The sequence below is a fragment of the Panthera onca genome, chromosome C2, assembly GCF_046562875.1.
Source record: "Panthera onca isolate mPanOnc1 chromosome C2, mPanOnc1 haplotype 2, whole genome shotgun sequence".
In the NCBI taxonomy this organism is placed as follows: domain Eukaryota; kingdom Metazoa; phylum Chordata; class Mammalia; order Carnivora; family Felidae; genus Panthera; species Panthera onca.
The window spans coordinates 26,589,757-26,604,932 of NC_138347.1; the positions used below are offsets into that span (position 1 = coordinate 26,589,757).

Below are 15,176 nucleotides of genomic sequence, written 5' to 3' on the forward strand. Positions count from 1 at the left end.
GCTCCAGGCAAGCTGTAACTCATTCCAGAGAAGTGTTTTTCTTTTTCTTTTCTTTTTTTTAAATTCTAAGTTTAAATAGATTATCTACTTTTCAGTTTTTTTTTTTGAGTTATTGCAACCATCCATTTATATTTTCATCACTCAGTCAATGTATCAAATATTGTCTGACCATCAGTCATTGTCTCAGATATTTTGGGGAAGAGTTAATAAATAATATCGATATTCTTATTACCTTTGGAGAGCTTGGAGTTTAATTAGCAATATGGATAAATATTGAAGATATTTAAAATTATCTGTGTGTGTGTGTGTGTGTGTGTGTGTCAAGGGTTTTGAGAGCAGAAGAAAAAGGTTCTTTGGCAATATGTAGGAGAGGCAACTATCTCTGAGGATTCAGAGAAAGCTTCTTGAAAGGACTATTTAAAGTGAACTCTGAGGTTAGAGTAGGTGACAGTGAGAGTGGGCTAGGGTAATGTTGCATTCAGAGAAAGCTGCATAGACATTTGAGGAACTGAACGCAGTTTGCATGGTGTGAGGTGGAACTAGGGAAGTAGGGAAAGAAGCAGGAAAGTAGACTGGAATATTAAGTGGGACCCTAATTAGGAAAGACCCTATAGGCAAAATTAAATCATTTGGATCTCAAACTAATAACAAAAGGGAATCATTAAAATGTCTTGAATTAGTAATGATGAGATAGAATAGAGAACAACTGGAGGGAGAAGGCATGGAGATGTGGGGACCTAGAAGGGGCTATTTTAGAAATCTAGGTAAGAGATAATGATGGTTTGAAGTAGGATGGTAGTTCTATGGATGGATAGAAGTTGATGAATTTGCGAAGGTTTTTTAGGAGGTATGCTGAGAATTAAGGAATGCCTTAATATTGGAGGTGAGGGTTAAATTGATTCTAATGACTGTTGTCTTGAGTAGACAATGGTGATACCATGTACTGAGAGAATATAGAGTATAAGGAGTTAGGGGAAGAGGACATGGTAGATAATTCTGGGACTTTTTGACTTGTATATGTGAGTGGCGCTGCAAAGTGGAAATACCAATTAAGTAGGATAGTATCTCCAAGCTCAGGAGAGAGCCCTAGACAACAGATAGTAGCTACTAAAGCCTATAGAAGTTAAGGTAATCACACAGTGAGAGTAACATACAATGAAAAGAATTTGCTTAACTGAACTTTAAGGACAATAACATTTAAGGACAGGATAAGAATCTCTCTCTCTCTCTCTCTCTCTCTCATACACACACACACACACACACACACACACACACACACACACCAAGAAGAGGCAAGAAAGGCGGGAAGAAAACCAGGAAAATGAAATGTGATGAATGAAAAGGAAGAAAGTGTTTTAAAAAGGGAGGAATAGATAATGTGTCAGATACTTCCAAGAAATGAAGTAAAATAATAGGTGCGTGCCTACTGGTTTAGGTAGACCATTATTGACTTTGGAGGAGTAATTGGGGCAGAACCAAATTACTATGAATGAGAAGTGGAAAATAAAGAGGTAGAAACAGTGAATATAACTGTGGATTAAGATTAGCTGTGAATGGGAATAAAGAGTTAGGAAAGTGGCTAGATTAGGTTGCAAGACTATGGAGGAAACTTGAGTATAGTTGACCCTTGAACAACACGAGGGTTAGAGGTGTCAAGCCCCACACAGTTTAAAATCTGCATATAACTTTGCCCCCCAAACTTAAGTATTAATAGCCTACTGTTGACTGGAAGCCTTATTGATAACATAAAGTCTATTAACACATATTTTGCATGTTACATATATACTGTATTTTTTCAATAAAGTAAGCTAGAGAAAAGAAAATGTTATTAAGAAAATCATCAGAGAAAATGTATTTATGGTATTGTATTTATCAAAGAAAAATCCACATAGGTGGATCAATGCATTTCAAACTTGTGTTGTTCAAGGGTAACTATTGTTTATATTCTGATAAGAAATGGTTTCATAGATAATTATAGCATTTTAATTTTTATAATAAATGAGTAAGGATGACAAGTTTCTTCAGACTAAATCTTCTTAGCACTACACTGTAGTGGGCATTGCCAAGGTCCATGGTCTGGTTATCAGTTATGTTCCAAAATTAATCTTACTTATATTAAAGTATGTGCCAATGGGTTAGTCAGAATATTAATTTTTAATTAATAGATTATTTTTAGAAAGGTTTTAGATTTACAGAAAGATTTAATGGATAGTACAGAGGGTTCCCATACATCCTTCTCCCACACCCAACCCCACACACAGTTTCCCCTATGGTTAATATCTTACATCAGCATAATCTATTTGTTAAAATTAATGAACGAACATTGGTACATTATTATTAACTGAAGTCCATAATTTATTCAGACTTCCTTAGCCTTCACATCATTCCTCCTTTCTGTTCTGGGATCCTGTCTCCTTAATCTCCTCTAGGTTTTGATAATTTCTGAGATTTTCCTTGTTTTTGATGACCTTGAAATTTTGGGGAGTACTCAGCAAATGTATTGTAGGGTGAACATCTACTGGAATCGGATGTTTTTCTCATGCATTAGACTGGAGTTATGGGTTTAAGGAAGGAAGATCATAAAAGTAAAGTGTGTCATTTTTATCATATCTTATCAAGGGCACATACAATCTACATGATTTGTGACCATTGATGTTGACCTTGGTCAATAGGCAGAAGTAATGTTTTCCAGATTTCATTACTGTTACTTTCTCCCTATTTTCTTTCTTTTTTTTTTTTAAATGTTTATTTTGTGTGAGAGAGAGAGCACATGGGTAGGTGAGAGGCAGAGAGAGAGAGAGAGAGAGAGAGAGAATCCCAAGCAGGCTCCACACTCTAAGTGCAGAGCCCAATGTGGGACTCAAACCCATGAACCATGAGATTATGACCTGATTCAAAACCAAGAGTCAGATGCTTAACCAACTGAGCTACACAGGCAGCCTTCTCCCTCCTATTTTCATACTTGGAAGGAAGTCACCATGTACAGCCTGCACTTAAGGATGGGGAGTTGTTCTCTGCCTTTAGGATGGAGTATCTAAATAATTTATGTGGAATTCTTCTGAGATTTGTCTCTTCTGTCTCATTTGTTAATTTATTTAATCATTTGTTTATATCAGTATGGACTCATGGATACTTACTTTAACCTTCGAGTTGCAATCCAATTCTACTTTATTTTATTGCCCCAATTGTTCCAGCTTTGACCTTTGGGGATCTTTTAGTTGGCTCCTATGTCACTTTAACCTTTATCAGCTATTTTTTAAATTAAATTTAAAAAATTTGACCTCTGTGCTTTACCATTCATTCCTTTCACCCCTGAGCCCTGGAAACCATTGATTATTTATCTGTCACTCTAGTTTTATCTTTTCCAGAATGTATGTAATTGGAATCATGTACTATGTAGCATCATGTAGGCTAACTTCATTCACTTACAATATGCATTTAAGGTTCCTTCACATCCTTTATGGCTTAATAGATCATCTCTTTGTATCCTTGAATAATATTCTGCTTTTCTCATATAAATGCTGTACATATTTTGTTAGATTTATATCTGAATATTACATTATTTTCTTTTTCCTTTTTTATATGGAATACTTTGAAAATTTGTGTGTCATCCTTGCACAGGGGCCATGCTAATCTCTGTATTATTCCAACTTTTGTATGTGTGCCATTGAAGTGAACACTATTACATTGTTTTTGGTGCCAATGTAAATAATATTGTGTTTTAAAGTTCAAATTTCATTTTTTTCATCATCAGTATAGAGGAAAGCAGTTGCTTCTGTATCTTAACCTTCTATTCTGCACTTCTGCGATGATCACTTATTTATTCCAGGAATTTTTTGTTGATTCTTTGTGATTTTCTACATAGACAATCATGCCATCTCTAGACAAGGACAATTTTATTTCTTACTTCAAAGACTGTATGCATTTTATTATTTTTTTTTTGTCTTAATGTGTTAGGATTTATAGTGTAATGTTGAATAGGAGTTATGAGAGGGAATATCCTTTCCTTGTTTTCAGTCTTAGTGGTAAGCCTCTAGTTTCCCACCATTGAGTGTGATTTTAAATGTGGGTTCTTTATAGAAGTTTTTTTTATTAAAAAATTTTTTTTAACATTTATTTATTATTTAGAGACAGAGAGAGACAGAGAATGAGCATGGTAGGGGCAGAGAGAGGGGGGAGACATGGAATCCAAAGCAGGCTCCAGGCTCTGAGCTGTCAGCACAGAGCCTGATGTGGGGCTCAAACTCACAGACCATGAGATAATGTCCTGAGCCAAAGTCGGACGCTTAACCAACTGAGCCACCCAGGCACCCCCCCTTATATACGTTCTTTATCAAGTTGAGGAAGTTCCTCTTCATTCTTAGTTTCCTGAGAGTTTTTATCATGGATTAGTGTTAGATGTTAGGATGTGTCAAACATATATTTTTAATATCAATTGATATGATCATGTAAATTTTCTTCATTAGTCTGTTTATATGATTGATTACAATAATTGATTAATATTTGTTGAACCAGTCTTATATACCTGGAATAAATCCCACTTAGTTATGGTATATAATTCTTTTTATATATTGTTGGATTTGATAATACTCTGTTGAGGATTCTTCCATCTATGTTTATGAGAAATACTGGTCTGTAGTTTTCCTTTCTTGTAATTAATGTTTTCATTTGGTTTTGGTATTAATTAAAAAAATTTTTTTTAATGTTTATTTTATTTTTAAGAGAGAGAGACAGAGAAGAGACAGAGTGCAAGGAGGGGAGGGGCAGAGAAAGAGGGAGATACAGAATCTGAAGCAGGCTCCAGGCTCTGAGCTGTCAGCACAGAGCCAGATGTGGGGCTTGAAACCATGAACCATGAGATCATGACCTGAGCCAAAGTCAGACACCTAGCTGATTGAGCCACCCAGGCACCCCAGTTTAGGTATTGATTTTTAATGAAGATATTCCTGGTTTTTGAGTTAGGATTTGTAGCAGTACAATAACACCTATTTTATTCCTTCCAATTAAATTAAATTTGATTTATTTCAATTTGATTCAATTAATTCAATTCAGTACCGTTATTAAGTAATATGTAAGGCACTCAGCTATGTACTGCAGTGGATGATAAATAAACAGGTTCCAGCTCTTGGGTCTGACAATCAATGAATACGTTCCCTTAAGAGAACAAATTCTAGGTTGAATTAGTTGGTAATAGAAGAAGGAAGTTCTTTAAAAACAGTTTAATAAAACTTTGGTAGAGAAATGAATTTATGTATCTATCCTAGAATATTTGCTCCTGAAGATCATGGATTTTACCTGTTTTTGCTTTTGTGGTATCCACAGAGCCTAGAGAGACTTTTGGAATAGAATAAATACTAAATACATTTTTATTAAATAAAGAAATTGTTGGTATAATTCTGAATGATGATCTGCAACTGGCATTCTAAATCTCGGTATCTTCAACTGTCCTATAAATGTTTTTAAGTGCTTAATATGAGTGCTATCCTTGACAATTTTATTTATAATATTCATAGTAACATTTTATTTTCTTGTCACAGCATCTTAACATCATTGCAGTTGCCAGTTGTGAAAAATTTTTAAATTATGTTTTGATATATTTTTGATTGATTGCTTAGGAGGATATAAAGAAAAAAATTTCATTTTAAAATTAACCCATCTCCAAATCACATAAACAAGTTAATTCTTATTTTGATGATATTCTCACTTCACTACACACAGTGCCTACTGTCTGTCCTTCCCCTTTGCAGGGAAGTTACCTATAGAGTGTTCAATACAATGATAATGTTCATTACCATGTGTCAGAAGGAATATCTCTTCAATGACCCATGCACAAATTTTTCTTGTCTTAAACCTCTACTTTGCTCTTAGTTTTTGTGCTATATGATATGGTATACTGACCACATGTTCTTACTTAGCATTGAAATGTGGTTAGCGCCACAAAATAAAACTATATTTTTTATATATTGGGTTAAATAAAATGTATTAATAAATGAATTGTACCTATTTCTTTTGTTTAACATATCTACTTGGAGATTGAAAATTACGTGTGTTGTTTACATTATATTTCTATTGGGCAGTGTTGGAGATTGTTAAGGATATGTGGGGTTGCTATTTATTTGTCACTGGGAAGAAACTAATTGTGATTTTTAAATTGTGTATCATGCATCTACTGATTTTTTAGATGCCCAGAGAAAAGCACAAGCAACTTGCCACCTAAACGTTGATGTTTCCGATGGCTTTTCCAGTGGTGGGAAGCTGGTAACAAATTGGTTGAGTCCAATATTTATGAAAGAAGATGACCCTGATGGGTCAAATGACATATCTAGATAATCTGGGGGAATTATTGTTGGATCCCTAATTATGTGGTTTTATCTGGTTTTATTTATACATGAGTATTAATATTGTATTAGAGTTTATTCTTAAGGCTTTACCTGCTTTGGATCCCTAGACCACATTCCAATTAGTGTTGTTTCTCTGCTACTTTTTCAATAGGGGAGGGAGCTTCTGTTTTACTCTGAACATTCTCATTATCCATACTACTGACCCTTGAATCATACCAAGTTATTTCTCTAGCCTTGAGGTCTGTGCCTTTCATATTCTGCAGACCATCACACAATTTCCCCCATTATTTTTCTTAGCAAATTTGTCTCGGGTAATTTATACTTCATTTGTATTTCCACATGAGTAAAACGATCTAACTCATTCATCATTTTGATTGCTATCCTCTGGAACATTTCCTATATTTAAACTATTCTGGATTAGAGAAATCTCAGTACTTTTCTTTCCTGAAAATAAGTGCAATCTCCACTTCATGAACAGGTAATGTTCCAAAAGAGTAGGAATCATCACGGCTGGAGTTTCAGTCCCAAGGCTAGCTCACCAATCACAGTGTATACCAAAAGTATTGTGTCAATAATGCTGTGAAATTTAACACTGCATACTAAAATATCCCTATGCAAAAACATACATTTTCAATTTGGGATGGCAATAGTGCATCTTCTTTTACTGTGATGGAATTACAGAAGTCTCCCCAAAACACTCCTATCTTTTAGCAAGAAGAAGGGGAAATCTTTCTAAATTAATTGTTATGGGTACCACCAGAGCCAGTTTAGTAATTTAAGCAGCTGAAATGTTGGGGAGAAAACTCACTCTTTGGCACTGGATTCTGACTTTAATTTCTTCCCTTCCCTTCCCTTTTCCTTCCCTTCCCTTCCCTTGTCTCCTCCCTCCCTTCCTTCCTTCCTCTCTCTCTCTCTATATCTATATCTATATCTATATCTATATCTATATCTATATATACATATATCTATATATAGATATATATAGATATATTTCATTTTTCACATACTTTCTTTCACAGATCCATCCATGGCTTAGAAGTAGTTTCTGTTCATCATGGTTTAATACAGAAGAAAAATAGTGTTTTTTTCTTTGTTGTCCATTTCTAAAACACACTAATGTTCTTTCTCATTATTTATTTGCCATTTGTAGAAATAAGGCAATAGCAATCTTTTCTATGTGACATCACCTGGCTCCTTTCACTTAGTGATTTTAGAGGTGGAAGATAATCTTGGTGCAAAAAGGGTTTAAAGAACATCAATCCATGTTTCGGTGGTAGGCCATGCTGGATCTTCAACAAAGGCACTGGCTATGGGATGAGAGAAGCTCTTATTACGGGCTCTAGAATAAAAGCTGAGAAGGACAGTGCAGTGCGAATGACCAGGTCTAGGGGAGGAGCAGAGTGGAGGTGTGGCAGCTTCTGAGACTTTAGCACTTCTTTTTTTAGATTTTTTTCTCTTCTGATCTTAAGATTTGTTCTCCTTGAAGAGCTTTGAATATGCTTTGTATCATCAACAGCTCCTCTCCTCCTTTAAAAGATACCTTACATATGTCATGGTTTGTACTCGGTCAACTCTGTGCTTATAGAATTCAACTTTAAGTTCATGGAAATGATATCCATTGGATGGTTACGTATAGTAGCTACCATTTCAGAACCTTAAGTAGGCCAAGGTATTTAAACTGGGGCTCTTGGAGTTCATGAACTTGTAATCCATATTAAAAAGCACGCTCCTTGGAATAATCACTTCAGGTGGAAAAAAACCGAAAGTGACCTGAGGTCACTTCTGATGCATATGAATAAGAAAGCTTATTTGCTGCAGAATTTTACTGATTTCTTGACATGATACACATATTGTAACTCTCCAAAAGGGAGATGCAGTGTTCATCATTCAATGATATTATTAGCCAGAGAATTCTTTTTAAAACACTACTTCCAAGAACTAGGATGTTTTGGAATACAATATGTGAAATGCTGAACTATATTTCATTTTGGTATCATTTTTCCACATGTTTTAAGGCTAGGCCTTTTCTAAAACATAAATCTGAGAGCTCAAGGAAAAAAAATCTTTATTTTTTTGGTGTTTGTCATGCTGCAATTTTATCAGCATTACTTATTTGAGATCAACTGAAGAATTTATTTGGAAAAAAGGAGTTCTATAAAAAAACAAAATATGATAACCACTAATCTAGCCAAGTGCCTTATTTTTGTAAGTTAGAAAACTCAGGGTCAGACATTCCTTGAAGTGATTTATTATAGATCTTATAACAAGCTAAAGCTCAGAACCCTATTCCAGTGTTCTTTTGTATTCCCCAAACTACAGTGAATACGTCCAGTAAAGCTCAAATATAATAAAAATGGGCTATATACAGACCCCACTCAGTGACAACAAAATTTAGTTCTTCCCAACCTATTCCTCAAGAGTATTTGATTATTTATTTCATGCATATAAATTTTTTCTCATGGTAAATTAAGGTATTTCACCAACATCTTACTCTTACACAAATTGTACTTCATTAGACTAATAAATATGCAATAATATTTTATTAAATTCGGTAATATTTTCTTTTTCTTTTTCAATTAAAGTGATTACACTAATGTATGTTAAGTAACTATTTTTGCTGCATATTCCAATTGTTCTTTGTTTCTTATGGCTCCATTTTCTCATTCTTGGCTTAAAATTCTTAGCTGCCAGTCATTGTGATGAAGGAGCATGATTATGGGCTTTGGAGTGAATCACAGCTATTCTTGAATTCCATCTCCATCATTTACTAGGTGTGTGACCTTGGGCAGATCACAAAACTTCTGTGAGCCTAAATTTTCTCAACAGAAATATGGTATGATGTCAGCTTCATGGGTTACAGTTCGCAGATTGTTCTGTTCAGATCTTGGACAAAGTCTTAAACCCCATGTCCATTCTTTTTGCTTCTGGTCCTGGAGTCTGCTTTTCTTTCTCTCCTTCCCTTCCTTCTTCTTTCTCTCCATCCCTCCCTACCTCTCTTTCTGCCCCTCCTCCCACATTGTAGCAAATAAAACCTAAAATATCCATTGGTGGTATTGTGGGTTGCTTTTGGAGATGTCTTTCCCCAACTTGCATTGAATTAGACACAGGTTCTTGAGCTATTAATCTATTTTTAGACATTTTAGACCTAAAATGACAAAGCTTTTTTTTTTTTTTTTTTGGTTTAAAGCTAGTCACTTCATTAAAGTAGACGAGAAATTACAAATAAAAAAGGCCGTAGGAACATTGGAAAGCTTAAAAAATGTTATTTTGTCATAGTTTTTGTGCCTCTTCTAGAGATACCAACTCATTTCCTTTCCTGCTATCTTGAAGTCCATATTAGACTTCTGTTTTCAGCTTTCATTTCTAAAGGTAGGATTCATCAGATTGCACTCCCTTCCGTAATTCTACTCCAGGAATGAAACAGATTTTCAAACCCATCGTATTAGAAGTATACAGGTAAATCATCGGTTACTTCTTACTTATAATGGGGAATAGACATTCTTGATAATCTCTGTACATTGTATCTTCCACCTCGACAGACCACTCCAAAGCATCCTTACCTTTTGATGAGGGAGCATAACGCAAACTGAGGGCAAAGTACAAGCTAGCACCGTCCTTCCCACCCCTCTGGGTGGAATATGTGTGATATTTCTTGGACACTCCTGGCTACCCAAGAACAAAGGAAAGGGGTTTAAGTGCTTGCCATGGTGGTGTGGGAAACTAGGGCAAATGAAAAATTAAATTTCCTTACTGCCTACAGTCCAGCGATAAGTCCTTGAAACAGGCAGAGTGGCCTCCTTCTAGGAACTCAGCTGCCTCAATGATGACACTTTGCTAGGGGCAAAAGGGAATCTTGGCTTAACATTATCCTGACCCCTCAGGATCTTATAAGTCTACTTTATTTTATTAAAAAAATTTTTTTAATGTTTATTCACTTTTTGAGAGACAGAGACAGTGTGAGCAAGGCAGGGGGCAGAGAGAGAGGGAGACACAGAATCTGAAGCAGGCTCCAGGCTCTGAGCTGTCAGCACGGAGCCCGACCCGGGGCTTGAACTCACAGACTGTGAGATCATGACCTGAGCTGAAGTCTGACACTCAACCGACTGAGCCACCCAGGCACCCGATAAGTCTACTTTAATATATAAAAATTCCTTTGGAAACTTCCTTTATCTTAGCTCCCCCAAGATGTATGCTGGCAATTATACTCCAAGCTTATGGCCCCCTGAAGGGTCTCATACATCTGAAGGGTCTTATGACTAAATGGTAATAAGTGGTGTTTTCTGAACAACAGCTAGCCCTTCAAGGTCTTGGAAACCTTGCTTCCAAAATATCTTAGAGACTTATGCTGCCCCTAACCCTCTCCCAACCTGAGGGTATATAATCAGTTACCTGTCACAACCCCAGTGCAGCTGTTTCTGCCCATGGGTCCTGTCCCTGTGCTTTAATAAAAACACCTATTTGCACCAAAGATGTTTTCAAGAATTCTTTCTCGGCAGTAGCTTCCAAACCCCACTGTCACCCCAAAACCCCATCATCTTTCATCATTATGAGGGGTGAACAACACAGCATGTTGTCTGTATGGCATTTTGCCAGGCTTGTGGTATGTTATTGGGAAGTATTAGTTTTCCCTTTATCCTTTTTCCTTCAGGGAGTTATGCCAAAGTGGGAAGGAGAACAGAGGCTGTCAACAATTCCGTGTAAAGAAAACTATTAGTGACTAATTCCATGAACTCATTTATATCATAATTTAATTTAGCTTTCTTACCACTTTTTCATGTGCTTCTGACTGCTCTGATTTAGGTTTTTGCTACCTCTGCTTTCTGGGAAGCTTACTGCTAGCACCTTCCCTTACATGCATTTTTTATTCACTTTTTTCTCTTCATGTTTTTTTCTGTTTGAAGTTGTCATTTGACTTTGCCTTTTACTCTCTCATTTATATAGTCTTCCAAGATGCAACTTTGCCTGAAACGTCAATTTTGTGATTTGCCAGTCCATAGTCCTTGTATATATATGAGTTCTCCATGATTCTTCTGTCCTCATCTTTTTTTTAAAATATAATTTGTCAAATTGGTTTCCTTACAACACCCAGTGCTCATCCCAACAAGTGCTGTCCTCAATGCCTGTCACCCACTTTCCCTTCTCCCTCACCCCCCTATCATGCAGAAGAATGAATCTTCTATCCTCATCTTAATGCAGTCTCTCTTAGGTTTGTGTTTTTTTTTAAATTTTTTTAATGTTTATTTATTTTTGAGATAGAGACAGAGCATGAACGGGGGAGGGGCAGAGAGTGAGGGAGACGTAGAATCTGAAGCAGGCTTCAGGCTCCAAGCTATCAGCACAGAGCCCGATGCGGGGCTCGAACTCACAGGCTGTGAGATCATGACCTGAGCCGAAGTCGGACACTCAATGGACTGAGCCACCCAGGCGCCCATCTCTCTTGGGTTTTATAAACCAGAAACAGCTGAATCACATCAACCCATATGAAAAGCAGGGGTTGCTTTATCAACTTTCCTTTATAGATTCTCCCACAATTGCCCAAGATGCTATATGTCAAGCAGGTAGAGTCACAGAGCCCTAACAAGAGTAGTTATACCCACATCTTTCAAAGCTAAGCAGGTGTGTTATATTCAAACTCTACTACATATAAATGAGAAAACTTGCATTTGGACACTTGTCTATGTTGTGCTTCCAGGGAGTGTCTAAATATCCAACTCTTTGCTCATTTACGAAGACATTCTGCCTTTAAAAACATTTAGATAGGAAAATTTTGCTGCAGCTATTACAAAAGTTGAAATTGAAGCCAAAATATTCAAGCCAACATTTATGCAAGTGTATCCTTTGCTGTACAGTTAGAATTTGGAATAATTACATCACTCATGAAAGATAGTTTAGTATGTCCCAAATGGCACTGTTTAAATTTCCATTTGCTATTGTGTAGAATCAGCTAAATAATGTAGTTAAAATTGAGCAAGTAAGCAAAATTAAGAATAGGGTGACCATAACATTGTTAAAGCATTTTGGCACTTTAAATCCTAAATTTTTGTGTTCCCCTAGCAGCAGAGATCACTGGCATTATAACATTTTCTTTTGTCCTCTTGGGTTGTTGCTGCTATCAAAATTACATCCTTTTAAAGAGTGCTAACTAAGTAGCTGAGGAGATCAACAAATAACCTGCAGCTTCTTCCACTGTTATCACATGTTGAAGTGAAAATCAGTTCTTTGTGTCAAATTTTCTGGTATGAGAAGAAGAAAAAAAATTTCTTTTGTCAAAATACTAAAAGAATCACTAAGGAGCCTATATAGCTTTAGTCTTACTAGGCATTCGTTTTGTTACCTTTAGTAGGATTCAGAAAGTAACAGAAAATGTTAAAGCCTATTTATATAAACTCTGGTCCCTCAGAGGGAGGTTGGCACTTTATATTAGGAAGAGAAGTCTGGCTATCACTTTATGTATTCTTAGAAACTTAAAAAATGTAGGACAGGACTACTGAAAAATCTTGACATTCTAGAATTTGGATAGAAGAGGAAGTATATCTGTGAAGTATCTGGAATTCTTCCATGTTCAATAAATGCCTTAAGGACCAGTGGTGAAGAGAGAGCAATACAGATTCAGTGGTCCATAGCATTCTGGAATTTCTGTTCTTCAGCATGCTCCATTTCTCTGTATTCCTTCAACTATTGTTTTTCAGTGCTTCCATTATTGTCAGAATTTTGTCCTAGAGATGAAGGCACTAGAATTCTACAAAAATTTAAGCTATCCTAGGTCAAATCTTTTTTTTTTTCCATATATTTTTTTGAGAATAAAACTAAGGCATTTATGTTGAGCCTGGTAACTGAGCTTTATAATACAGGTATAAAAGGCTCAGGAGTACAACTAAAATTTACAAACCTATTTTACTAACCTCTGTTGCTTGTAATTATCTTAAGGTAATAATCCACATCCATCCAGGGCATAGACTATTTTCTACTTCTTGGAGTCATGAATATCACAGATGTACTATATACACTTTGAAAAAATATTTTTTTCTTTTTATTGACTCTTATTAATCCTGCTCCCTTCAAATATCAAGTGACATCTAAGTCCAATATTTTAAGACTTTCTGCATTCTTTATTTTTTTATTCTAGCTACCTTTTAAAAATGTATTTACATTTTCAGATAACGTTATCTAAATTTTCCATCCTTAAATAGAAGTTCTTCACTTATTCATTGTGAATGCCTTTCTATGAACACACCTAACTTGGCTCCTTTTTTCCTGAGGTATAGATTCTGGACCTGCCAAAGTCAAGTGCTTATGTTGTTACACAAGCAAAAAATACCCTTCCTTATTAGGCTGTCTTCTAGGAGCAGTCTATATGATCTATGATTCATGATAATCACAAATAGAGTATTTTTCATTCTTCTAAATGGAAGCTCATCTACCACTTATCTACCATCTCATTGAGCTTAGTAAGATTTTTGTGTGTGTGCAACTTGTGATTTTTTTGTAAGAAAAGCTTATTGTTAACTGAAAATTGGGAGGTTTCCCAGAGTCTCCCCTCCTTGTCACTTACAACTATATTTCCTAAGGTCTTATCATCATTGATATCTGTGGAAAAAAATCTACTTCTATTGTGATTCATTGCTATCTCTCAAGGCCATTTATGAGACAGAAACAAACATGATTTTATATTTATACAAAACTTGTAATAGAAAATGTAAAAGTGTGAAACCAACAATAAATCTTCCATGAACCTATTTTTAGCCCACCCATGAATCTTAAAATTAAGATGTACCCCCTGGTTCATGATGAGCACTGAGTAATGTATAGAATTGTTGAATCACTACATTGTACACCTGAAACTAATATAACACTGTATGTTAAATATACTGGAATTAAATTAAAAAACTTAGTAATAAAAAAAAAAAAGATGTATCCTCTTCCCCTTCCCGAGTGCACAATCGTGGGAACTTTGTAGTCATAAAGACTAGCAAAATAAATGTGTTCATGATCCCTTCTTGGTGGTGCTGTATGAAATAAACCTGTAAGTCTTTTGAGATTTCCTTTTTTTTTTTTTTTTTTTTTTTAAGTTGCTGGTTTGGAGTTTTGACAGTTGGTGTGAAAATTCCCAATCTACATGTGAATACTTGATAGATAATGACTATATATACTACAAGAGCAGACATAAAGTAGGATTCCATCTAAATCTGTCAACTTAGACCATAATTAGTATAATTCTATATTGTTTTAGTTGCATTACATCATTTGGTTTTAAAGCAAACAAATATTTCATCAGAAGAAAAATGTGTAAATGTTGAGTCAGCAGAGCCTAGAGCAATTTCCTGTGCCTTAACATCAAGGAAATCTTGCAGAGACAAGTGTTTTAGCAATTTCTGAAATAAAGCTAAAATAACAAGGGCAAATGTCACATTGTTTCATTCAATTGAAATAAAAGTGAAGAACTCTTTTTATAGATTGTAGCAAAAAAAGAGACATCATGGCAAGATGTATATATTTCAATGAATGTCTGTAGCCTGCTAGACATATTTGGAGCATGCAACATGTAGCATCAAAGATGAGGTTAGGAACTATAGGAATTTGACTTTTTGGATTACTTTGCAGTGCTTTTCATTTTCAAAAAAGAAACAGACAATGTGTTTCCAGGGAATTCTTGTCTCTCTTGGATGGTATTTGGTGTGGATTCTCAAATATGTCATCACTATCCCTTGGTAAAGAAGTATGTCTTTTAAAGCAAAGGGCAAACTTCTGCAGCCAGATAATCATATATTTTTCTTTGCATACTGATTTTGGGGTAGGTGCAAGGATGGCCACTTTATCCTCTGAGACTGGCTGTGT

The 15,176-nt window shown here is 35.5% G+C and overlaps 1 protein-coding gene and 1 non-coding gene across 2 annotated transcripts in view; one reads left to right on the forward strand and one right to left on the reverse strand.

Moving 5' to 3' along the window:
• Positions 1 to 15,176, forward strand: part of LOC132684348 (uncharacterized) — a 351,939-nt gene that overhangs the window by 153,462 nt on the left and 183,301 nt on the right. The gene's annotated exons all lie outside the window — the stretch shown is intronic.
• On the reverse strand, positions 3,577 to 3,680 carry LOC132684429 (U6 spliceosomal RNA). Its single transcript, XR_009612652.1, has one exon. It is a non-coding gene; the product is annotated as a U6 spliceosomal RNA (small nuclear RNA).